The 26,762-nt window shown below is 38.2% G+C and overlaps 1 protein-coding gene across 16 annotated transcripts in view; it reads right to left on the bottom strand.

The window, feature by feature from the left end:
- sox6 (SRY-box transcription factor 6) overlaps positions 1 to 26,762 on the bottom strand; it is a 598,739-nt gene that overhangs the window by 522,400 nt on the left and 49,577 nt on the right. For 4 of the 16 annotated variants that reach the window (XM_073049439.1, XM_073049436.1, XM_073049444.1 and 1 more), the window contains exon 2: positions 18,509 to 18,595. The exons of 11 other annotated variants lie outside the window; for them this stretch is intronic. The gene's annotated coding sequence lies outside the window, so the exon portion shown is untranslated. Of the gene's footprint in view, positions 1 to 18,508; positions 18,596 to 24,435; positions 24,549 to 26,762 lie in introns of those variants that run through there. One more of the 16 variants, XM_073049437.1, reaches the window with a different exon arrangement.

The raw sequence follows: 26,762 nt of genomic DNA, 5'->3' as shown, positions 1-26,762 counted from the left end.
TTGAGACAGGGTTGAAAGATTTGAGAAAATCATCAAGATCAGGAGCGTGATAGAGAAAGCAGATAAAACGAATGAGGTGAGGGAGTGTAGTTTTAGTTGTGGAAGCTAAATGTTGGATGATTGAAGGGAACTAACAACTAAACCAGCAGCATCATCAAATCCTGCATGGGATCATTATCCCTGCCTTTAGACTGGGAAGTGTAAGGGGAGAATTAAAAGTCAGGTGCACAGGAATAGTAGGTACCAACATTAAATAAATAAAAAGAGTGATTGACAGATTTGAAATTTGAGCTATGTCTGCAGAAGCACAAGTCAGAGAAGTATGAGATAATTTTGAATATTCAGTTTCCAAAGTGGTGATAAGATAGGAATGTTTACATTGTTTGTGATATTACTGGGGGGGAAAGGATTAAAAAAAACAAAATGCTATCACAACAATAAGAACTGCATCCATGACACTTCAGGAGAATATTGTGACACTAAGGCTGCACAGACATCAGTGGGATATATAATACAAAGAGCATAGTTGGCCTCATTTCTTCAAACTTTTGCCTAACCTAGAAAGGTTATAATTAGGCTGCTTCTTCATTTGAATGAGTTGGTTTACTACTTCAAGCCAGCAGTCAAAGTGTGTGCTTATTTCCCTGCATTATACAACTGCAAGTAAACAATTTGGTAAATTAAAGCAGAATGGAACCAATTGATCCAGGACTTTCAGGTTAAGGTGAGAGCCATTGGTCTTCACAAGAATGATTATTGCCCCCTCTATTCAAACAGTAATATTACATTCCTTACACTTCACTTGTTCATGCTGCTGCTAAATATCAGAAATCAATTGATTCCTGAAAGGCAATCTTTGCAAAAACTGAGACTTTGATTTATCTTTCACTAACTGTCTTTCGAAACTGAAGGGAATGTTTAAAAAATAGAATTGAGTAAGCAAAAGCCACAGGCTGCAGCACGAAGATTTACATCCTCTTCAGCTTACCTATCTATGCTTTATTTTATTCTCTAAAAGACTCTGAAAATAGACAAGCTGATATACAACACAAGACTTTACTGAGCAAACCTCCCTTTTCTAAGTTCCATTTTGAAAGATGCTCCTTAGATCCTGCACAGATCAGCTGGCAGGGATATTAGCAGACTTTTTTTAAAATTCTCCGTTTCAACCCGCAGTTCCCACTTATTTTAGAAGACCACTATCATCCCGGCAACTGGAAAACAAGAAGCTAACATGCCTAATAACTACCGTCCATGGCTCTGACATCCACCGTCATGAAGTGCTTTGAGTGGCTGGTTACGGCATGCACTAACTTCAGTTTCCCAGACAACCTCGGCCCACTACAGTTTGCCTACTGCTAACACAGGTCTATGGAAAACATCATCTCCCTGGCCATACATTCTTCTCTGAAGCATCTGGAGGGTAAAGACACCTACATTAGGCTCTTGTTTGTTGATGATAGATCTACCTTCAGTACTATTATTTTAAACAAGTACATCTGCAAACTTCTAGCCCTGGGGCTGAATACCACCCTTTGCATCTACACCCTTGACTTTATGACCAACAAACTACAATCAGTAAGGATAGGCAGCAATGCCACTCCCACAATTATTTTCAACATTGGTGTCCCAATAAGGCTGCATCCTCAGCCCCCTGTACACTCAGGATTGCGTGGCTAGATTCTGTTCCAACTCTATCTATAAGTTTGTAGATGGTACCACTGTAGTGGGTTGTATCTCAAATAACAATGAGTCGGAGGACAAGAAGGAATGACGCGGTATCATGACAACAACCTTTCCCTCAATGTTAGCAAAACAGGTGGTCATTGGCTTCACACACAAAATGCTGGTGGAACACAGCAGGCCAGGCAGCATCTATAGGGAGAAGCACTATCGACATTTTGGGCTGAGACCCTTCCATTGGCTTCAGCAGGTAGGGCAATGAATCAATGGCACAGAGATGGAGAATTGAGAGCTTCACGTCCCGAGGATTGAACGATAGATTGTCCTGGTCCAACCACAATGACGCCATGGCCACTAAAGCTCACCAGCGCCTTTACTTCCTCAGGAGTCTAAAGAAATTTGGCATGTCCTTTGATCTTCACCGATTTTATCAGTGCACCATAGAAAAAGCATCATTTCCAGATGCACTGCGGCTTGGTATGGCAACTGTTCTGTCCGAGACGGCAAGAATCTGCAGAGAGTTGTGGACACAGCCCAGCAGATCATGGAAACCAGCCTCCCTCCAAGAATTCTGTCTACCCTTTTTGCTTCCTTGGTAAAGCATCCAGCATAATCGAAGACCCCACCTATGACAGATATTCTCTCTTCTTCCCCATTCCACTGGGCAGAATATATAAAAGCCTGTAAGTACATACCAGCAGGCTCTAGGACAGCATCTATCCCACTGTTATAAGTTCCCTGGTACAATAAGATGGATGCCAGCTCAGACTCTTGCCCTCATTATGATATTGCTACCTGCATTTGTCTACCTGCACTGTACTTTCTTTATAACACTTTATTCTGCACTCTGTTACCGTTCTCCCTATTACCACCTCAATGCACTGTTGTAATTAATTGATCTGTATGAACACTATGCAGGTCAAGTTTTTCCCTTTACCTCACTACATGATGCAATAATAAACCAATTTACCAATTTATCAGATTGCTTCACCTGCTCTGCTGCTTCCTACAAACTAATTGAATCACATAGAAAGATTCCATAGTTCATTCTATTCTACATTAGTTTATACCAATCAAGAAATACATCAGTACGTAATACACTTGCCTCAATAACTCTGCCCTAATTACTGAAGAAATTAGCTGGGATTCCTGCTCCAAATTAAGCAGTGATATACTCCCACAGTCAATCACCCACTCATTTCAAATTCACCTCAGGGAGGTACCAGTGCCAATAAATTTACACCAATACAAGTCAACACTTTCAAACAAGTCATTTATGGTGGTGATAAAGAAAAAGGAATGTCTTTATAGTGATGTGTTGAGAATAACTTTATAAATTATTTGAAAATCTTCTGTTTATGTTCGTAAAAAATCCATTTCTCAGTCTGAATATCTCAGCAGTTCCTGTGGCTAGTGGAAATAAAGATAGAGATAATAAACTCAATCTGCACATATGCCTGAATATTTCAACCCATTATTTTCCCACCAAATTAGGAAAAAGACTTACTAGCTCCTCTATTACCCAAAAGCAAACAAAAACAGAATAAAAATGAGTTTCACATGTGATACGAGATTCCCTTCACCCTAGAAGCAACATGCTACTTGAACGTTACAGCAGCTCAGATAGTTACCCCAACACAAATGATTACCTTTCAATGAACGTGCACCAACCATGGCTAATGTTTGCCCTGGGGCTACTAGTTGCTCTGTAACTGTGTTCGGAATCCATGCACCCATAACATATCCTGCCTGTTTCCAGCTCATCCATTACAGTCTTCAAAATATAGAACTCTTTCCCAGTTTTGTTTCTCCAGATCCTTTAAGGACACTTTGAGAATGGAAATTTTACAGTTTGATCTGACACGATGGAAACTTTAGTGAAGTTGAAAAATAAACAGTTTTGCACATCACCCTTTTGGTCACATTCTGATAGTTTACTTGGGCTCCAGCTGAAAGAACATTAAATTAGGGGGAAAAAAACGACTGGTATATTTTTAAAACTATTCAATTGGTATAAATAGTTTCCTCAGCAAAGTATTTCTAGACCAGAAGTGTCATTCTTTCCCAACACATTATATTGAAAAGGCCTTGATGGCAAGGCTCAAGCATGTTTATCTGAACTGTGTAGGTGGTTGATCCTTTACTGCCTAGAAGACCAAAGTATCTTTTCAGTTCGTTTGTCATGAATAACACAACATTTTTCCAACCAAAATGACTGAGGGTACCTGTACCAATGCAAGATCTTACATTCCAACATTTCCAGAGCTTGGACAGGAAAATAATCTTAATTGGTCTAAGCAAATCACCAGACTATAAGCAACGAATTTCATTGGTTCCAGTTTCGCCTTTGCCCTGCACAAACATCTAGATCTGAATGCTGACAAGTGTAAGAATTGTAAGAAATATATACCTAACTATAGATGAAAGGTAAACACAATTTTGCAAGATTCCATTCATGGCCTGAAGCTGTACTAGATAGTACCTGTTTATCAAATATCTGAACCATAACTCTGAACTTGATTCTCATGTACTTAGACTTGTTACTCCATACTGGAAGCAGAATCTCACGGAAGTACTCCAATAAAGTATGTTGAAACAAAGCTGTACAAATCATTATGGGGGGTCAATAACACAGATTTACTGCTGGCCCAAGCTAGATGTTTTGATTTGAGGAATAGATTTTTAAAGGAACATGTTAAGCAAAAATGAAGATGGATTTAAAATGTACTACTCTGATAAGAGTATTCCTTTATTATGTGCCATGTCGTATGACATGGATGACCATGGTCTTTCCATGACTCTGAATGTTCTTAGCAAGTTTTTCTACAGAAGTGGTTTGCCTTTGCCTTCTTCTGGGCAGTGTCTTTACAAGATGGGTGACCGCAACCATTATCAACACTCTGAATAAATTGTCTGCCTGGTGTCAGTGGTCACATAACCAGGACTCGTGATATGTACCATATGCTTGGATGACCATCCACCACCTGCTCCCATGGGTTTACATGACCCTGACTGGGGGGCTAAGCAGGTTCTACACATTGCCCACTGTGTCCTCCTCATTTGTTCACTACCTCCTAAAAAGGATTCCAATTCTCTTAATCCTTTGAATTTAAATTTTATTGATCTGGTGTTAGTTTCACCTCAGATAAAAGCAAGCTAAAATTCTGAAATTCAAAATTCAAAGTTTGTCGCTAAGTCCAGTGAATGAATCCTAACTCAGAGTATAGTTAAATTAGACCTTGAACGAGAGTATAAAAAGGATAATATCATCGTGTTAATGTGATGGTTGAATCCACACTGCATAAGGCAGTCAGAAAGCTTAAACCACCCCATGACCAGCCATGATCAAAAAATGCAAATGTAAGAAACAGTTGATAAAAACAGAGCATTTCAAGCCATCTAGCTCACTCTATTCACAAAAAATGTACTGTAATAGAGGCACCACTCCAATTATTTCATCTTCAAAATTCCTCACCATCTCAATATTACTCCTCCAGCATTTTGTGTGTGCTGTGTTAATAAAATAACATTCATTTAACTACAGCACCTACGTTACTTCAGGGGTATCAGCTGCCTTTTTGGCTGCAGTAAATTCATGGTCAAGTCATTGACCATGGAGCTGACTTAATTCACAAAACCAATAATGAAGTGTGTCTATATTATCTTACAAACAATACTGAGAGACATATTCTGCTCAGACTTCCAAAATATTTTATAAAGGATGCCTAAGTGCTGCAAATAGAGCAGCAGCACTTATGGATATCGAAAGAGCTCCAAGGATTACATTTTTTTTGGTACTCTTCTGTATCAGAGATAAAAACATAAATGAGAACTTTCAACCTTTGGTTTTAATGGCAATTGAAAGCCTTTAGTTAAATATTTGACTCGATTGGCTTTACCATTTAACAGCTGCTCTATCTGAATGGTTTTGTTTGCTGCCAAGCTGTTTCTTTATAGGAAACAAATGTAAGGTCTGCTCACTGTGCACTGACATAATTGAGTTTAACGCTCTCGTCCAAAAACTATGCTCTTTGAATTCTGGAGGTCAAATTACCTCTCCAATCAGGCAATCAATATGTTGAGAAAGTAGAAGAAGCTGCCAGGATCTGTTAGAAGTAAATTTGATTACCAAACACGGTCTGCTCTCTTCCAATATCATGGGAAACATTACTGGGATAGCTTGACCACACACTGAAACTTCAAGCTTGAGTGCAACAGTGACTCTTTTTTTTCCAAATCAATTTTCAACTACCCTCTTGAAAGCATGTATTTTGCTAGAACCATTGTTCAGTGTAAACCAATTCTATAAGAATTGGAAGCTACTAAACCATAAAACATGGTAGGGACCCCACAACTGAGCTAACCACTTTTGTAAGCCAATGTCCCCCACTCATGAGTGACTGATTTCTCCCTCAACCAACAGCACTAGCAGTAATTATTCAATTTTACTCTTATTATAGTCAAAATGACTAAATTAACCTAGGACAGGGAAAATCCTGCATTCTTAATCTATCTGGCTCATAATCACATCAGATGGCTATGGCAGTGATTTAAAGATTTAACTAATGATTCCTGGATGAGGTGTAATCAAATAGGCTTTTATCACAACTAAGTTACTGATTTGAGGATAAGATCTGTGTCCTTATTAAAATGTAGTAAGAACTCACATGAAGATCCCATTATAATTAAAATAGACATGGTGGATATGCTCAACAGGCCAAGCAGCATCCATGCTGAGAATAACAGAGGAACATTCCACGTAGTTATCATTCCAATGATACCACAGCTCATAAAGCTAGCATTTATTTCATAACTCAGCATCTATATATTTTGTTTTCCCATTATAACACAGTGGGGTCAAGAACCTTTCCATAGAAAATCAGGAGAACAATGAACTGGAATGAGCCGATTGTAATGCACTCTGGGCAGAAAGATGCAGCATAAAAAACACCAGCTGTAGAAGATAAATGTTGCCTAATGGACCTTCAGTGGCATGATTAATACAGGTTAAGCAAAAGACGAACAGATTGCTTAGAAACTGTTTTCACATATCAGAATCATCTCCATCCAGAAGCTGCTGTTTCTTTCAAGCTTTTGCCTCACTGAGCAGAATTTCAAACTGGAATTTGATAAATTTGATACTGACTGCAGGACAGCTTATCTTCAAAACAAGGAAAATAACAGCTTACACAATCAGACAAATAAGGCTCACGGACTAGGTTAATACACTAGCTTCCTGCAGCAAAATCTGAGAGTGCTTTGCCACAATGATACAGAGGTTAAAGAGAGCAATTCAACAAGCTTGACTTCACAGGAAATTATCATGCATCTTCCTGTGACCAGACTTGCGGAGCCAAATCTATAATTTTTCCAAATGAACAGAAAGTCTACAGCAGGTCAATTTCTGGAATTCAACTAACGATTCCTGAATGAGATGTAATCTCTATATTATTAAGCATGAAATAAGTAGACGGGTCTCTGATAAATAAATTATCTCCTTTGGACAGTAATAAAAGAAAATCCAGATAAATAAAGCTAGTTAGCGAGAAACAGTAGTATTTGGAAAAACGCTGGACTAAAATGGAAGCCAATAAATGGTAGAGAGCTGCTGGCATGTGTGAGCTGCTCGGGTTCTCATCACATGATTTATTTTCCTCCCTACTGCTCCTCTCAAGTTATCTTCTGTTTATATCATTTGAGGTTTCTTACTTAATTTCTGTTTTGGAATCGGAAGCCTACTAGTCTATTCCAGAGCATGTGGAATCATTGAAACCTCAAAAACAAGAACAAATGTATTTATTTTCCTTGCAGAAATAGCCACAAAGTTTGCTTGTTATCTACATATGTCCCTCAAAGTTGCAACATTAAATGATGGGCACTTTAATTATTTGATAAAACTAGAAATATTTTATACTCCACAAGTACAGTAAGGATTCTGGTAGTTACAGAATTAGTTTAGTTCAGTTAGCATTTTCTTTATAATGCTTGGCTTCAGCTCCATTTCTCCATTTGTTAGACAGATCTTATCATTTTTTGACAAAATACTGAAGTTAAATTGCATGGAGTGCCAACCCCAAATGACGTAAGACTGCATTCTCTGGAGCTGTCTAACTGCTCAGTCCAGGATCAGAAAATGGACTCCATATGCAGATTAGCAATGATATAATTTAATGGTGAACCTAGCACACGGGCTGACAGACTTTCTCTTGTTCTTACATCATTCATCCTTTTGTTTTATTATTGTATTCCTTCGTTGCCCAGACATTGAAAATGACATTATTGAGGTAACTCCCAAATGCTTTTCCAAGTTGGATAATTCAATTTCATTCATTGCCTACTTATGATGCACATGCTCTCAGCATACATTTTTCAAGGTTAAACTTCAATTGCCAATTGTCTGTCTGATTATGTAACCAGTCTAAATCCTTCTGCTAGACATTTGCTAACATTATCACCTTCAATACACTCCCTAGTTTGGTGCCTTCAGCAAATCTAGCAATTTGTATTGGTGTCAATATCCAAGTTGTTAAGAAACAATAAAAATCCACTTCCCCATCTTATATTACATACCTCTGTTAATTTTAACTCAAGAGTTATAATATAAAATGAATATTTGACCAGCCATCAGTTGTAAATCCTTGTTATGATTTCTATTTCCTGTGTCTTCAAACAGAGAAGTGTAGAACGATCAATGACAATTATCTGCATTCTTAAATGATTACATTTTCAATATTGGTGTTGAGGGAGATACTATCACAAAGTATAGTTTATACAATCTGATACTGTTGTCACTTACAATTAATTTCATTGTACAAAAGTGAAAGATGTTTCCCTAGAGATAAAAACATAAAATGCTGGTGACGCTCAGCAGATTGAGGAGCATCTGTGAAGCAAGAAATAAAGTTAATATTTCAGGTCAATGACCTTTCATTAGAGCCTTAACACATTTCTTTACCCACACATGATGACCATCGGTATCATTTTCTGTTTTTAGTTCAACACCTAGATTTTCTCTGCCTTTCACTTTCTCAATTATTTGGATACTAACTCTGAAATATAACTTTTCTCGCTCTTTCACACAATAGGAACAGATTAGACAAGGCAGCCTTTGCAAGTTCATGCTTCTTGCAATGTTAGAACAGTAATCTGCTCACAATAGTATATTTAATAAGGGATCATCCCGCCACTGCTTGTAAGGGGTTTCCCCCTTGACCACACAATTTCCTCCAGCTGCTCCAGTTTCCTCCCACAGTCCGAGTACGTGCTGATTGGTGGGTTAATTGGTCATTGATAATTGCCCCATGATTAGGCGAGGGTTAAATCGGGGATTACAGGACGGCGTGGCTCAAAGAGCCGGAAGGCCTATTCCACGTTGTATCTCAAAAAATAATAAATAGATCAGTAAATAAATAAATAGATAAAGGCAGAAATTTATATTCACATGAACTATAATAAAGGTGAAATAATAATTACAGTGCCCATATTTACAATAAACTAAAGTCAACTTGGTTGCTTCAAATCCTACAGATCCTCACCTTTGCCTCGGGACATTTCTTTGTGCTTGTAGACAGTAAACTGCATTATTTCCTTAAAACCCCCAGACCATGGATGATTTTACACATTCTCTTTGTAGCCTTCAACAACTTTGATTTATCATGCATTTCTTGCTAAATGACTTGAAAATCCTTTCTGTTGTAAAGAAAGATAAAACTTCTTTTCCTATAGCCCATTCATTGTTACAAACCTCCATCTGATTTCCAACAGATGTGTCCAGATGGCATAAAATATTTCATGTAACTGCAATTCATACATTACACAAAATTAATACTCATGATGTCAAGACCCCAACATATATTCTCATGCAAACAGCTACAATCCAGAAATAAACTTTCTACAATGTGTTAAGATTATACTCAGGAAGATGTAGCAAAGATGGATCATTCCAATTGCATGATTCCTTTCATGTCACTACATGCCACCTGTTTGTAGGAAGCCTGCACAAACATGGGCTTTACCACAATACAACGACAGCTGCTTTAAGCAGCAACTTCCTGATGGTGACAGGATGAAATGGAAAGCTTTTGTAATAAGAGAGGTTATGTACAAGAATATCACCTAAATACATGGGTAGATTTAAAGTGTAGGTGGATAAGTTCTTGATTAGTTAGGGGGTCAAGGTTTACGGGGAGCAGACAGGATAATAGGGTGATAGGTATAATGTCGGCCAAGATGGGATGGCAGAGTAGACTCAAATGGGCAGAATGGCCTAAGTCTGCTCCTATGTCTAATGGTCTAAATAGCTTTTCTTTGGCTTTTAAAAGTAGAATTAATGAACAAGATCATTGAATCTTACAATAGTGAAGTACGACAACATTAATTTATCTGGTGGTAAAACAATACAAGGCGCTAGTCACATAAGGAGATATTAGTGTATTTGATCAAAAGCTGGACCAACAAGGTAGACCCTGAAGAATCTTAAGAGAGGAAGGATAGTTGAAGAGGTATAGTGAATGAACTCCAAAGCAATGGCTTGACAGCTGAAGGAATGTTCTAAAGGTCAATCCTGGACAAAAGATGAGATCTTGGGGAGTAGGGGACATGACATAGTGAATTACACTTGGTGAGTTACAAATGGTCAAGCATAATTTTAAAAGACCGTAAATTCAGGGACCTCCAAGAGGTCCACAACCTTGTCATTGGTTTTGGAGGTTTGTGTGCCTCAGTGACCTGTTGAGCTATCTTGGCTAAAGTCAGAGCTTTATGCTTTGGCTGTTTCTAGGGTCACCCATGCCAAACAGGTCAAAGTGTAGAGGCCAAACTAAGAACAGTCTAACAAACCTGACTTTTAAAACAAAATTGTTATGGAATCAGCAATGAAGATTCCTTCTGCATCTGAATGCGATGATATCCCTGGGTCTCCACTCGGGACCTGTATGACTGCCAGTAGTGAAAATCAAGAGGAAGCTACTGACATGGTGAAGGAAGTCCTAAACACAGCAGAGGTGGAGGACCTTTAGTGCTGCCCTAGACGCCAGTGGCATAGCGTGCGGTAAGTAAGTTTAGGAAGGCCAGTCAGATGTGACTGAAATAAAGAAATCTATAACCAACAATGGCACGGCTGAAGTTTTGGAATATGAGATGGGATATGACTATGCTAGGAAGGTGAGATTAGACATCCTTTGGGATGAGATAGAAATGTGGCCCAAAGCTCATCTTAGGGTCAAATATAACGCAGAGTAGGAAACAGTCTAATTTAGCCTCATCCATGCAATCAGGGATGAAAGTAATCGTAAGGGAAAAGAGTTTATGAAAAAAGGTCCAAATACAATGGCTTCAAGTACTTCCATAACCTTAGTTAATTCTGTTTGGCCACACCTCTATTCCTGTGACCCTATTCCAATTCACTGGAACTTATACTTGCAAACACTTGCTTTGTTCCCTCTCCCTCCATATTTCTCCAACCATGCTCGGAATTACCCGATTTAAATTTTTCTATTTACTGCTCACTAAACATTATTTTATATGGGAATTACTACATAAATGCTTGGTCTTTTTTTTTTTAAAACATGCCTGACAAAGAAACAAGATTGGGTCTACACAATTCTTTAGCTTGGTGACCAAAAACATCTTAAGCAAGGCTTAAGGGGAAATTGCAGCGGGTATCACTTTGGCTTATCTGTTCATGCAAATTGCTACAGGACTTGGAAGAGTAATCTTTTTTTAAAGTAGCAGACACCATAGAACACTTCAGATCATGGTAGCATGAGGTAACTATTATCATTTGTGAGAGCTCGACAGGTGGGTCACATGGAAGGTCACCACAATTTGGCTCACAGGACTAGACACAAGGTTTTCATTATTTTCAAGCCAAACAAGAGCAGTGTTTTGAGAAAATAACATTACACAGTAATAGCTACCAATGAGATTATAAATCGCAGATCACTTCAGCAGAATGTTTCAATCACTCAGCTGAAAAAGCTTTCCTGGACTTAATGCTAATGTAACAAGCCACAGCTAAAGACCTCTCCTGATGGTTCAATGCCCTATGCGAATTTGAGATATACAAGCATGAAAGGGTTTCAGATTGAATCCTCATTATTAGTGAGGAAGCTGAGCAGTTATGTAGCATTTGGGATACAAGAACTGGCCTATAGCTCCATTGGCATGGATATGAAAATTCAACCAGGCTTCCTCCTATTGATTGCTCTCTAGTTACCACTGCTGTCAAAAATAATGATAAATAGGGACGAGATCAGGCTTGGCTATGATCTTCTTGTTTTCCCCAGCACATCCCAGTGCCAAACAGACCATCACTGTAGTCATAACTCACACATGAAGAAAAGCAGCATTAAGCAAAGTGCAGGAGGGCCAGTGGATCTCGTCACAAACCACCATGCTCCAGAGAAGAAGATGGAAAGTAGAAACAAAGTTCAAACATGAATTTAGGAAAGAGAAACAGAAGAAATTAAATATTCTGAGACAAAAGGTAAATAATTGATGTAAGTCAACATCAAAACACAAATTCTGGATGGGGTTTAGGTCACTTGACCTTCTTACAGCAGGTGAGAATTTAAAACTTGCATTTGTGTCATGAAACAATTCTTCAGTTATCACTTGATTTACAGATTGGTAGCCTACAGAGTTTCTGCTTATAACTTTAGCCAGAACTATTCCAGATAAAGTATTCATCTAATGCCTTGGCAAATAAAAGCAAGACTATTCTAAGCAGCAACACAAAACTGTTCTGGCCAATTTATCTTTAGCTCACTAATCCTAGTCTGCGAAAAAAAATTCTCTCCCTGTTGTTTTTAATATATTAGCTTAAAAGCAGAGTGGAAGGAGCAAATAATTGCTGAAGAGCCACTGTAAAAATATGTGTTAGGGACATTATTTCATTCAAGTTCCATCCCCCTGTGGGCATGCTTCAGCACTGCCAGAGATAATAAATTCACAGAGTAGACATTTTAAAATGCTTAAGTTAAATGGCAGTGTCGTCTTCCGTTACGTGCATTCACTCAGTACCAAACTACATCAAAATTTAGGATAGGAACATTGAGAAATAACCACACTGAATCTTTTTAAGGGTGCTGAATTGTCAGCCAATTCCTGATCACAATAACATATCTGAACCCAAATCCCGCTGGATTGTCCATTCATGCTACAGCACTGCAAAATAGATCATCTATGCACTTCTTTGCACAAACTTCCAGAATAGCTCAATTATGTCTACGTATCAGCAGCAGTTCTCAATTTTTTTTTCAAAGTTTGAACATTTACCTAAAAAATAGATACTTTAATACAGGTGAAAGTAATACCTCCTTCTCCTTCTTATATGTCTTCGGGCTTACCAAAGTATTAAAAAACACCACTTTGGGAACTATTCCCAGCATTATTATTGTATTTTAATAAGCTTCACACCTACCATTTTTCTTCCTAGCAAAATTAAACTTGCTTAATAGAGTGCAGCACTCAAGATAATACTCAAGTCTAAATGTAGGAGGAAACTATAACTGAAAGAATTTTAGCTGACTATAATAAAATTGCATCAAAATTGCATTACTAATGACTCCTTCAATTGACACATAGTAAAAACTGGGTAAGAGCAGAAACTCGTAACAGTTTCTAACAGACAAAGAGAGTCAGGAGACTCTGTCATGTGTTTTGTTTTATGATACTAAGATATTTACCACTCTAATTTCAGACAAAACATCCAAGCAACAAGAAAAGTCTGGCACATCAAAATTGGGTAGCTGAATTTTGAGTCACTCCATTTGAAAAACAAAAATTCTTTACAATATTAAGTAAAATAACTTTATACCCTCTGCACAGTCACACTTAGAGCTTAGATGCCATCTCTGAAGCTCAAACTTCTTAAGATCTGCCCAAAGGAAGATATTAGTGTTTAGATCAACCATTTCTGTTTTATTCTTAGCAAGTATTGATGAGTGCTAAAAAAAATGGAGCAGAAAAGATTGGCCTCACTTGTTAAGCAATATGGAGACCATGAATTGTAAAGTTTTTAAAAGTGAGACTGTAGTTTATGGAATAAGCTCATGGCTGAGGTAAGTGAAGTTGTCCACACTGGTTCAGCAGCCTGATGATTGTGGGGTAATGACTGTTTCTGAACCTGGTGGCATTTAAGGCTCCCATTCCTCCTGCCAAATGGTAGGAGGTACGAGAAGTGAGAGGAGAGCCTGACACAGATAATAGGGGTTTTTGATGATGGATGTTTTTTTTCTTTTGTCAGCGCTCCTAGTAAGTGTGCTCAATGGTGATTAGGGGTTTGCCTGTGTTGGATCACTTTCTGTAGAATTTTCCACTCCTGGGCACTGCTGTTCCCCTATCAGGCTGTGGTGTAGGATACTCTCTGCTGTGCACAATAGAAGTTGTCATTAGTATCTGATGGCATGAACATTGACTTCTCTAACTTTCGTTAATGCCCCTCCTCCCCTTCTTACCCCATCCCTGATATACTTGGTTTTTCCCCCTCCCCCTTTTTTCTCTCTCTCTGCCTATCACTCTGCCTATTCTCCATCTCCCTCTGGTGCTCCCCTCCCCCTTTCTTTCTCCCTAGGCCTCCCATCCCATGATCCTTTCCCTTCTCCAACTCTGTATCCCTCTTGCCAATCACCTTTCCAGCTCTTAGCTTCACCCCACCTCCTCCGGCCTTCTCCTATCATTTTGCATTTCCCCCTCCCCCTCCTACTTTCAAATCTCCTAATATCTTTTCTTTCAGTTAGTCCTGACGAAGGGTCTCAGCCCGAAACGTCAACAGTGCTTCTTCCTAGAGATGCTGCCTGGCCTGCTGTGTTCCACCAGCATTTTGTGTGTGGTGCTTGAATTTCCAGCATCTGCAGATTTCCTCGTGGTTGTCATTAGTAATGTCTAGCTTGGTAAGAAAACTGATGCAATTTTATTATAGTCAGCTAAAACTGTGGTAACTTTTCCTGTACCATCTCTGGTTGAGATTGGCAATATTAATAATAAGGGTATTTTGCAACTACAGGCTGAGGCTTACAATCTCATCTCCTGCAAAATTCACTAGAGATCTTAATCTGATGATTCTGGGCAAGATTTTAACATAGACACAAGTGTACCAACCTGCTGTTTTCCACAAAAGATGTCATTGATAAACAGAAGTAATCGTGAGACTTTTCACTATGGTGGTCTGCTATTGTCACAAATGTTCTCAATCACCTCAGACCAAAATAGTTGAGTATTCAGTCGATTTAATGAAAAAAAAGTCAGACAGAGGAAGTATTTTGAATATATTTTACATTTATTGGTTTCCCTGGCTGCTGCCATGACTCACTCCCCTCTATAATGTGTGCAATTCACACTGCACTTCTAGACACACACCCACTCCATGTGTATGTAATGATGTCTCATTTAGAATATGTACAGATGTTCTTGAATAATTGACTCCAGAAAATTAGGACCATTATTTTCGCTCTTCCTAACACATTGAAAACTTAAGTTTTCAATATTCAACAAATTGCTTTCATACACAATACACTTAAAATAAAACCACTTCTCATTGCTACAAATCCATTACCAATTCCACTTACAGCTTCTTCACTTCTAATGTGATCACACAAGCTCAATTGTTCTGCAACCCTGTGCAGTCATTTTGTACCCAAGGTACAATTCATTGCATTTTCTTCAAACAGGTTAATACAGATTTTAAAAATTGTCTTTGTGCAAAACTTACTCTAGATTCTCTTAACCAATGAAGTCAGTTAGATTTTATTGACTGGCTAATTTGCATTGATACATTTCAACCAAAAAAGTACTGGGTTGAGAAGGTCATTTGAGTTGGAGGGGTAGTTAATAGACAAATTTGTGCATGAGGGGTCCTTGTGTGGGGAAGAAGAATGATTAGATGTTAAACTAAATATTTGTATTTAAGTGATTTGAAGAGAAGTCAGACAAAATTCTGAACCACAAAGAAATTGTTTCCACTGATAGCCTACTAGTTAAGAGGTTCACATTAATTCATTTGTGCATTATTTTAATATAGTCATTAGCCTACTTATTTCTAAAATGCTTGAGAATTGTGTTAATCTAATGCACTTTCCACCTAACATCTTAACCTGTTCACTACCAGCATGAATTAATTTTAAATGTTATAGCATGTGTATTTATATGTACCTGCAGATTACAAGATTGAGAGATACAGTGACAGGACAATAAAATTGTTGATTAAAATAGATGAGTGTCTTGGAGCTTTTATCCCTGCATTTCAAAATCTTACTGATCGGTTGAATGATGATCAGTACTGATCATTCAGCATTGGAAATGTAGTATTATATTCAGTATAAGCTTTGGCCTACTATAAATTTTTTAAAAAGCATGTTGTATCAGAACTGCAGACAAAAATATGTGAATATGTATACCAAAGCAAGCCTTCTGCTATGACATATGAAGGAACTACCAGCAGGTGTACCCTTAACTGAGCCATTCTAAAACAGAGGCCTTCCACCCAGCAGAGTCCAAGCTCTGGGTCTTCTGCATTGACTGGCCGGAGGACTCATAATGTAGCTTTATTGGAGAGCTTGAACCTCCAAAAACAAAAAATAATCCTTCTAAATTTATACAAGATTAAACTGGAATAGATACAGTGAGCTTTTCGAATCAATGGAAGAATTTGGCTGCTGGGATAAAAGTAAAACTCTTTTTTTTTGTTAGTTTTATTTTTTTAATTTGAGTGTGAATTTACTTTTTAAACCTTATTTCACTTAGACAATATACGTTTTTAAGTTTACATCAGGACCTGAGTGCCGATGAATGGTTGTTAATATCAAAGGCATTGCATTCATTTGAAGTGGAAGGTTTGATGCCCAGCATTTAGATGACCTGAAAGATTGGAGGGGGACTTCACTGCTGGCAATAATATTTCTGTCATTACAGCCTTTGGATGAGGCCCTGCACTGTGCTCATATATAAAGAGGAAAGAGTTCTATGGAACTCTGATTGCTGGAACACATCAGAAAAGAAGTGTAGTCTAGGTGACTGCTGACTTGGGTTTAAGAAGCAGCTGCCCCAAAAAGCTGCTAACAAATGAAACATCACTGCAAACCAACAATGAACTCGAGAGATCTGCAGACGCTGGAAATCCAAAGCAACACACACAAAATGGCGGAGGAACTCAGCAGGTCAGGCAGCATCTGTGGAAATGAATTAACAATCGACGTTTTGGGCCGAGACCCTTCTTCATGACTGGAAAGGAAGGGGGAAGACAACAGAATAAAAAGGTGGGGGGAGAGGAAGGAGGGCAGCTAGAAGGTGATGGGCAAAGCCAGGTGGGTTGGAAAGGTAAAGAGCTTGAGAAAAAGGAATCTGATAGGAGGAGAGTGGACCAAAGGAGAAAGGGAAGGAGGAGGGGTCCCAGTTGGAGGTAATAGGCAGGTGGGAAGAGGTAAGGAGCCAGAGTGTGGTATAGAAGAAGAGGGATGGGGAGAGTATTGTTTTCTACCAGAAGGAGAAATCAATATTCATGCCCTCAGGTTGGAGTCTACACAGATGAAATATAAGGTGCTGCTCCTCCACCTTGAGAGTGGCCTCATTATGGCACAAGAGCAGGCCAAGAACCAACATGTCAGAATGGAAATAAGAACCAGAATTAAAATGTTTGGCCACTGGGAAGTTCTACTTTTTGGCAGATGGAGTGGAGGTGCTTTCCAAAGCAGTCGCCCAATTTACAACGGGTCTCACCAATGTAAAGGAGGCCCATCGAGAGCACAATGGACAACCTCAGCAGATTCACGGATGAAATGTTACCTCACCTGGAAGGACGATCTGGGGCTCCGAATGGAGGTGAGGGAAGAGATGAATGGGCAGGTGTAGCACTTTGACTGTTTGTAATAGCTGCAGTTCCATTGTGCTCCTGCTGTTACAAAGAACCTATCTCAAAGAACTTCACAAAGTAATGTAGGTAGGCAGAAGAGGAAGGGGTAGGGGGCAAAGTAAATCAGTACTTGGAAGGAGAATTACAGGAAGTTTTTAGAGAAACAGAAAAATAGACATTTGGAAAGGAAGTATTGGAAGCAGAGTCAAAATGAAAATGTACATTAATGGAATGAAGGTTGGGGTAATGCTCAGTGAGGACCGAAGGAATGGATGATACAAAGGAATGCAGGAGCACCAAGGAAAGATCTGAAAATTAACGAAAGATGTGGCAGTCAGTTCTCCGGGACAGTGAAAATTTGTAGAGTGGAGGATGTAGGTGTACAGGATGTATCAAAAAGAAATAAACATAAAGAAAGGTAACAGTGATATCAGGTTGTGCCAGTGAGCTGTTTTAACTCCAGTTTCATTACTAGCAGAGGAATTTGAGATAAGCAGATAACTGAGCAACTCACTTAAATCCTAGTTATTAACACATGAAAGTAAGTTTAAACAGATTGTGCGGAGGCAGTAAAATAGACTGAAAGTAAGTACCTGATACTACATTTTGCAATGCCATTTCCCTACAAAACTCTTGCTTTGGCTTTAATGAGAAATAAATTAGGGGAATGGAATAAATTCTCCAATTTTTAAAATACTATATATAGGTATTGTCATGTATAAACTGACCATACTTTTTAAAAAATGATCATTGCTCTAATAATCTAAGCCAATTGTGAAATTGTTGCTGGAATTGATCTCTGCATTTGGGAGGAAAGAGAAATCAATTAGGATGACTATTTCTTATTGTTATTCATTGATACTAGGAAGTAACCATTTGCACACAAAAGTCAAAGTCACATTGAGTTAGACTGCAATACTTCACATGACTAATGGCTTACTGACATCTTAGGCTTAAAAATGAAATTAGACAAGTTACCTTCCCTCTAGCAGTATTCATACAAATGTATTTTTTCAGCAGGTTTCAGTGGATAGCAAACTGGATCAGGAACTGATGTTTCCTCCCCTTGGAAGACACGAGAAAAAACATCTGTAGGAGAGCTATTTTTCCAACCAGACTGAAATCAGCTAACCAGCTATCAGACATTGCTGGCATTTATAGATCAACTGTACACTGAGTAAAGTGTTTGCCAACTGACCATTTATTAAATGCAAAGCCTCTTTTAATATCCCATATTATAATGGCACATAGTACATTTAAAAGGCTTTGTTCCGCCAAATAGTATAGAACATGTTAAGATTGTTACAAATTATTATATGAGTGTAAATATATTATTTTCTGTAAATCATACAAGTAACTCTCATTGCCAATTTTCATTAAATTCATCTTAGTATATATGTTTGAAATTATATTATAAACTTTCATGAAAATTCATTTATCTTGTGTCTTAAGAATAAGTCCTTAAAATAACAATATTAAATATTAATGAACTCTCTTGGGAATTCAGAACATTCACCAAATATTTCAACAGGTGCAAAGACAAGGCTCCTTTTCTCAGACCAACTATCCCACCATCCTCTGGAAGGAGTTCATGCATTCTCCCCATGATCGCAGAGGTTTCCTCTGGATACTCCAGTTTCCTCCCACGTTGCAAAGATGTTAGGGTTAGTAAATTGTGGCTGTGCAAGGATGGCGTTGGAAGCTTAGCAATGCAGGAGGCGGACTGCCCTCAGCACATCCTCGGACTGTGTTGGTCGCTGACACAGGCGACACATTTCATTGTATACTTTGATGTATATGTGACAAGTAAAAAGTAATCTTTATTAACAAACATCCAACTAATTAGTCCCAAAATTACTATTACATTGTCTCCCTCCACCCACAGCCTCAGCCTGGTGGTCGATGTTGCAATTACATCTCTTCCCAAATAAGCACCTTCATCACAAATGCTGATATTTTATCTCTGAGCATGGACAGTCAAGACTAACAGACAGATGGAAAATGCTACAGTGACACAACCCTATTCCCATCAATCATACCTTCCAGCACATACTACCAGATAATGAACAGAAATTTCATTATCTTGGATAGTGAAATTGGATATTGGATATTCCAGAAATTGGATATTCCACTCTTCTCCTGGCCATATCAATTTTGTCTTTTCACCAAGCCTGCTAATTTTTAGAATCAAAGAATCACAATATCAGGCAATGATTATGGTTCAGAAGGAGACCATTCAACCCATGTGTATCAGCTCCTAACAGAGCAATGCTGATAATCTCATGGCCTTGCACTCTTCCCATGCCAATCTCAAATACCATCTCTTTCCCTTTCAAAAAATCCTTGCTGACTTCCAGATCATGACTGTCATAATATAAACATGCGCTTCCTCACACACCCCTCATATCCCTTGCCCATTTGTTTTATCTGCTTCCCTCTATTTACCTACATATGGCCGTCACATACCTTCATAAAATCTCCTCTTAGTTACCTTTACTGCAAGGAGAAAAAAATCCATTCCCCAACTCAACCTCTTTAGCTGAAATCCCTCACTCCTGGAACTATTCTAGAAACCTAGCCCAAGTCCTTTAGTAGATTTTCACTTCTTTCCTAAAGCTGGGTCTTCTGAGTTAGGCATAATGACCCAATTGTGCCCAAACTGGTGTTTTAAATAGGTTCAATACGTCTTCCCTGCTTTTGTACACAGTGTATGAATCCAAGGGTTTACTATGCCTACTGGTCACTCTTCAATATCCCATGCAACTTCAAAGGTTTTTACACTTATATACTCAATTTCTTCACTGCCCTCACATCTATTTAATCCATGCCATTTAGACCATATCTAACTTTATCCTTTGTTTTGCAGTGTGTCTCTGCACACCCGTCTATGTTAAATTTCATCTATCACTTGTTCGTCCATTCAGACAACCCACAGACTGTAAAGAGATATACAATACTATTTTTCTCCCAGTTTACCACATCTCCAAGCTTTGCATCATTACAAATCTGCAAATTTTACTTTGCATACACATGTCTAAGCCATTATTATTTATCTAAGGAAAGCAGCTGACTATCTTTGGCCTCTAGGAAACACCAATGTTTCCATCTTTCACTTATGCTCTCTACTCTTAACCAATAACCCAATTTGCTACCAATGCTGCTTCTGACTTTATTTTCCTGCATCTCAGCCTTCAGAGTAGGATTTTATCAAATACCTCAAGAATTCATGTAGATATCTAGTGATTGCCCTTCATCAGACTTTTCTGAAACATTATCAAAAACATCATTCATGTTAATCATACACAAATTGCATTCAACAATTCCTGTGCTAGCTATGCTTTCTTAATTCAAATATCTCCATGAGCCTGATCATTTTTTACCCCTGTTTATAATTTCTAAAAGCTTTCCCACAGCCAAGGTTTCTTTGCATCTTGTATTTACTGCTGGCCTGGCTGAGATAAGCTAGGGATCAACTCAGGAGCCTCCTGGTCTGTGCATCCTGATGGTAGATTGGGTAGAATTTTTGAACCATCTAGGCAGTTGTGGGGAACTTGAAATGCCTTTATTTCTTTGTGAGATTACCTGCAGCAGGGAGTCACTAAACTGTAGATTGTGCCGACCCATTAAAGCATCTGCTTATTTCTTAGTCCTTATTTTAACCTGATCAGGTTGTGATGTTTTTATGACTTTCTGGCACTACTTTAAAACATAAACCTATTCTTGATTAGCCACATTTTGGCTAAAGATCAACATTTTACAATTTGTGACATTTGTGGGCTGAGATTTACTTGTATAATTGCTTCAACCTGGTGCAAGATGAGAAGGCCTTCAGAAGTTGCTGTCATTCAATTTTTTCGGCATCCTACATAATTTAATACAGAGGGATGATTTGAAAAGGAAAAATGAAAGATGAAAAGAAACAAGGGGAGTGAAGAAAAGAGGCAGAACGAGACAAGTGGGAGGAGGGGATAGAAGGCAACAGATAAGACAAATATTATAAGAACTCAAAAATTCTCAAAATAAATTTGGCAATTACAATGAGGATATGATTTTAATGCATTTTTAAAAGATGAAATATTTGTTAAAAATCTGCTAGAAAGTTTTAGTTCAATTTAATTAAGAATCAGCCAAACTAATGATCTTGTGTAAGCACCCTGAATTAGACATACAGGTAGGATCATTTGGAATTACATTTTAAACTAAATGACTGGTAATAAAACACTTACAGAGAATGAGCCTTATTCATAACCTTTGACCTTCAACCATCTTTAGTGGTGTGCAAAAGGTTGGGGGGGGGGAGGGAAGGAATGAGTCAGGGAAAGGTTAATCCTGTTACTGTGATTATCATCTTCTTTCTGCCAAGTGCAGATTATTTCTAAAATGTTCCATTTTCTTAAGTGTTCTGGAGGTGCAGAACTGTAATTTGTAAATTATATTTCTTTTGCATTTTGTCCAGTATACTGCAGAGCTGGTGCTAACAAGGAACACTGCCAGGGCTTCAGGCTGTCTGAAGTAAATATTTGTAGCCCCCTTTTTTTTAGCCTATTTGTGGGATATAATGATCACCCCAGTAGAGTTCTTGTTGTATTCATTTAGATCTCCCATTGACAAGGGCATATTTGGGACTTTAATGCATTTTTTTCAGCTAGCTTCCAAGCATAAGGCAGCTGCTTAAGATGACTGTGGTGTGGCACACAATCCATTAATGATTCTCTTAATGGAGCAACTCCATGTGTTACAGCAGCAGTCTCAGCGGCTCTTTAACACACAATGATCTGGGCCTATTTTAAGCAGATTCAGTGTCAATGATTGGCAGAATGCCCTGAAAAGATCAGGTGGGAACTACCAGCTTAAGGTAACCTCTCAATTAAGGAGGCTGAACAAAGTGTACATTCAGGCTTCTGCTGCAATTGGCTACAACAGGTGGTTCAGCAGAAAGCTCTCTAACATAATATACACACTCACATTGTGCAATTCATAAAGAATATTTCCTTTTTATAAGACTCAAAACATTAGCCCAATGTGTTGGTAATAACTATCATCATATTTGCATATTAATATGCAAACTATTATTTCTCTGAAATAGTAGTAATTCTGTTCATTTTTCACTTATCGCTACTTTTCATCCTATCATTCCTGAAAATCTCTCAAGAGTTTCCACAATCGTTATGAACATCAGTTCAAAATCACCAACCATTTTTCCTGAGTCAGAATCCACTAAATGGATCCTACACTGCAATCTTGACATCTGATGCGTTTTTGGAATCCTGGCAGATAACACAACAGCAAGAATTTAGTGATAAACAAACCAATCAAATTGTTACCCTGCCAGTATTTTGTCCATTCCTACAGCTTGAAATTAGTGCTCTGTGCTAACTAGCAGTCTGTAAACTAACTGGAATGAGGTCACTGCAAAATTATCTCTAGAGGAAGCACCGGTATTAATGCTAAGAAATAAGATGAAATTGTGCTTTTGTACTTAGAACACAATGAATTGAAGATAAACATTTTACCCAATCGCTTCAGAGAATATATTCTCCATGATTTATTCAACTTTTTAGTAAAGCATTTTCTTTGAGGTTTTTTACATCATAATCTTCCACATGGATACTTACAGATTCCAATTTCAGTTTACATCAGAAGTAGAAGTACGAAAATTCAAAATAGGCCCTTGAGCCTGCACCGTCATCCAAAATGATTATGGGTGATATTATCCTTGGCTGCTATCCTGCCTCATTCACATTACCCTTTTACTTCTAGGCCTAAAATCTATCTTTCCAAGCAAAAAAAAATGTTGGAAGCAGTATTTGTAGAAAAAGAAACAATTAACTCTGTCAGTACTGGGTAAGATGGAAAAATTTGTCAGCTCTGTAGTAGAGAAGATGGAAGAGTAATGGGGAGAATAAATATCTCTAACTGGTGGGACCATATGGGTTAATAGCAAGAATTAAAATAATAGATGCACATAATGATTCTTTAGTTTGGTTTCAAGCTATGAGCAATATTACACTTGCTTTACCCATCCCTTTCCCACCTTATCTGCTATTGGAACTGCCTTTTGTTCCATTCTTTCTCAGTTCTAACGAAGCCCTGAGCCTGTAAGATTAACTGTTTTTCTTTCCATCAATGCCATATGACCTGCTGAATGTTTCCAGCACCTTCTATTTTTATTTTTAGATTTGCAGTATCTGCAGTTTCACCTGTCTATTTGGGCCTTAAATAAACTTACAGATTCAGAATCACAACTCACTGGGGTGGAGAATTCTGAAGATTCACATACTTCTACACTCTTCCACTCCTCGGTGTTAATGTGGGCAACCCTTTTCATTCAGCATGTTCTTTAGCTCCAGATAATTATGCACACTTATAAACCTAATCTATTAGCTTACTTTCAATGTTCATGACTTCTCTTTTCCCATAACATATTGAATCCTTCATCTTTATCATTTCCATTCAATTGACTGTTAATGGGAATTGGGTAGGATCATAGATTAGGTGGACCACATTTTTGTATTGGTGGTGGAGACTTCTTATTTGCCTTTGTAGAGCTACAATGGTTCCATAAAATAATTAACTTGTCTCTAACATCTCCAATTGTTATTTATAGAGGTGCCAGTAGAATGTCTGAGGAATCTTTAAGATGCCAAAAGTTGCATATATTGTGCTAAGCTGCTTTGTACAATTTATATGATTTGCCATGGTGTTCAGGAGTTGGGGAAAAGTTGAAAATGATTTCTGGCAGCAGATTAAAGTGGGTGATTGAAAATCTACACTCCATGTTACACTTCCAACATTTTTTATATCTATTGAACTCTCTAATCACCTATCACTAAACAATCGCTGTTAATATTTCTTATGGCATGATCTGAACAAGGCAACCAAAGATTATTAGACTGAAATTTTACCTGTGGTAACACATTTTCAGCCTGGTTTTCATAAATTTTATTCTGAGTCAATACAAAACTAAGTTGCTGTAGATACTAGAAATCTGAAAGGAAAACAGAAAATTTTGTAACATATGGAGGTCTGGCAATATCTGTAGGGAAAGAAAAAAATAATATTACTTATTTATTTGTTGGCATACAGCACAGAAGTAGGCCTTTCCAGCCTTTCGAGCCTTACCGCCCAGCAATCCCCCAATTTAATTCTAGTTTAATCACAGGACAATTTACACTGCCCAATTAATTTACCAACCGGTACATCTTTGGACTGTGGAAAGAAACTGGAGCACCCAGAGAAAATCCGCAAGGAGAATGTACAAACCCCTTACAGGCAGCAGCGGGAAATGAACCCGCGTCACTGGTACTGTCAAGCGTTGTGTAAATCGCTATGCTACTGTACCCAATATCCTCTCATTATAAGTGATTGGGGTAAAAATACTCAAGGCAAAGGTGAAGTATTTTGGTTGTTCCACTGAATATCACAAAAAAGGAGACAAACATTGGTTCAGTTCAAAATTACAAGACGACTTTGTAACATCCGCTGAAAATAGTCTGCTAAGTGTTATTTTTTCAGAAGTTGATAGGAAATGTATATATTTTGAAAGCTGCAAAGGAAATGTACAACAGTACTTTGCTGTGAGACATTAGACAAAGAGCCAGCTGCTACCTCACAGCTTTGTTTGGCTAACACTTTTGAGGGTTTTTCATTCTACATTTGACAATCTAGGAGTTTAGTTCATGCATAAGTCAATGTTTTTGCCATTGTTGATGATATGTGGCCAAATCTGAGCATGACCAATTCTTCCCTTGTAAATATACAAACCTTCAGGCTTCATAATGTCCTCAGCACTAGAAAATTAAGCTGCTAAACAAAGACTTTTTTTCCCTTAAATAGCAAAACAACTACATGAAAGTACAATATAAAGTCCTCTTCTGCTCTTTTTGTCTTTCACATCATCTTGACGCAATATTTATTAAAATCATGATGATATCTATCATGAACCCCCTAAGACTTACTAGGTGAGTTGCCATTTTGTCTGTACTGCAATTGGGAAATGATTTTCAGCGTACAAAATGCAAAAGTGATATATTCCTGGAGTGCTACCAAATAGCGACAGAAATGCATAATCAATCATGGCAGATAATATATCTCAATTTCATATTTATGGGATCGCCACATACACATCACTGCCTTTTCCATCCAGAAGTGTATCTACTCCATCCTAAAAAATATTGTGAGCTGGTCTCCACCATCTTCCATGGAAGTAAATTATCCAGGGTGACCACCTCGGAGTCAAATAAATGTCTCCTCATCTTAGTCCTAGATCTCTTGCCCTGTAAACTGACACCCCTCATTTTCAATACTCCAGCCTGGAAAAGGTCCATCTTCCATCCTGTCTGTTTTACCCATCAGAAATTTATATTTTTTAAGTTAAATTCTTTCCTGCATCTACACAAGAGTGAATACAAGCCTAATTAATCTAATCTGCCACCCCAAGAATCAATCTGATAAAGAAGTCACATTAGACATGATCGTTTCTCCTTGAAAACCTCTGCACCCCAACCTGCTTGACTATCTATTCAAAGAACTGGTGTAAATCACGGTTAATCATAAAACACTGTGGCACCAAATGTAATGTCTTCATATCTTAGGTGTCTGTGCAAAGCAGCAAATGTTGCAGCTGCAAATGACTCAAAAACAAAAATAACTAAATTCATATAATAAATTATTACTTCACTCAAAAAGTTTAATTGAGCCATAAAAATCAACTGTAACAACACTACTTTCTAATACTAAGACAAAAAATAGAACAAGTATTTAACATATACAGGTTGAGTACCCCTTATCCAAAATGCTCGGGACCAGAAGTGCTTCATTTTTTCAGAATTTGGAATATATAGTGTTATGATACCAGCCCCCTCCTTTGTGAGAATTGCAAGAGCCCTAGTGAAAGGGGGGTCAATGACCCGAGAGAGAGAGCAAGAGAGAGAGAGAGACAGGCTGAATGGACACAGGAAATGGAAAGACAGCGACGTGCTGGATACCGCATTCCACTGGGACAAAAGCTGGCGACTGTGGCATTGTTCTCAGGAGACACCTGGGAACTGCAGACGTGCCAACTCGCAGGGACATTGTAAAGCCCTCGGGCAAAGTGGGCTGGTTGAGAGAGAGATTGCATCACCTGCAACCTGATTGACACCTGAGATCCCGTGAGGCAGTATAAAGAAGGGTCTGAAAGAGGACGACCCTCAGACGCACCAAGGAGACACCAAGAAGCACGATACCGCTT

The sequence above is a fragment of the Hemitrygon akajei genome, chromosome 6 (assembly GCF_048418815.1).
Source record: "Hemitrygon akajei chromosome 6, sHemAka1.3, whole genome shotgun sequence".
Classification (NCBI taxonomy): domain Eukaryota; kingdom Metazoa; phylum Chordata; class Chondrichthyes; order Myliobatiformes; family Dasyatidae; genus Hemitrygon; species Hemitrygon akajei.
Note: the sequence above shows the minus strand (reverse complement) of the source record. Positions and strands in the feature narration are given on the sequence as shown.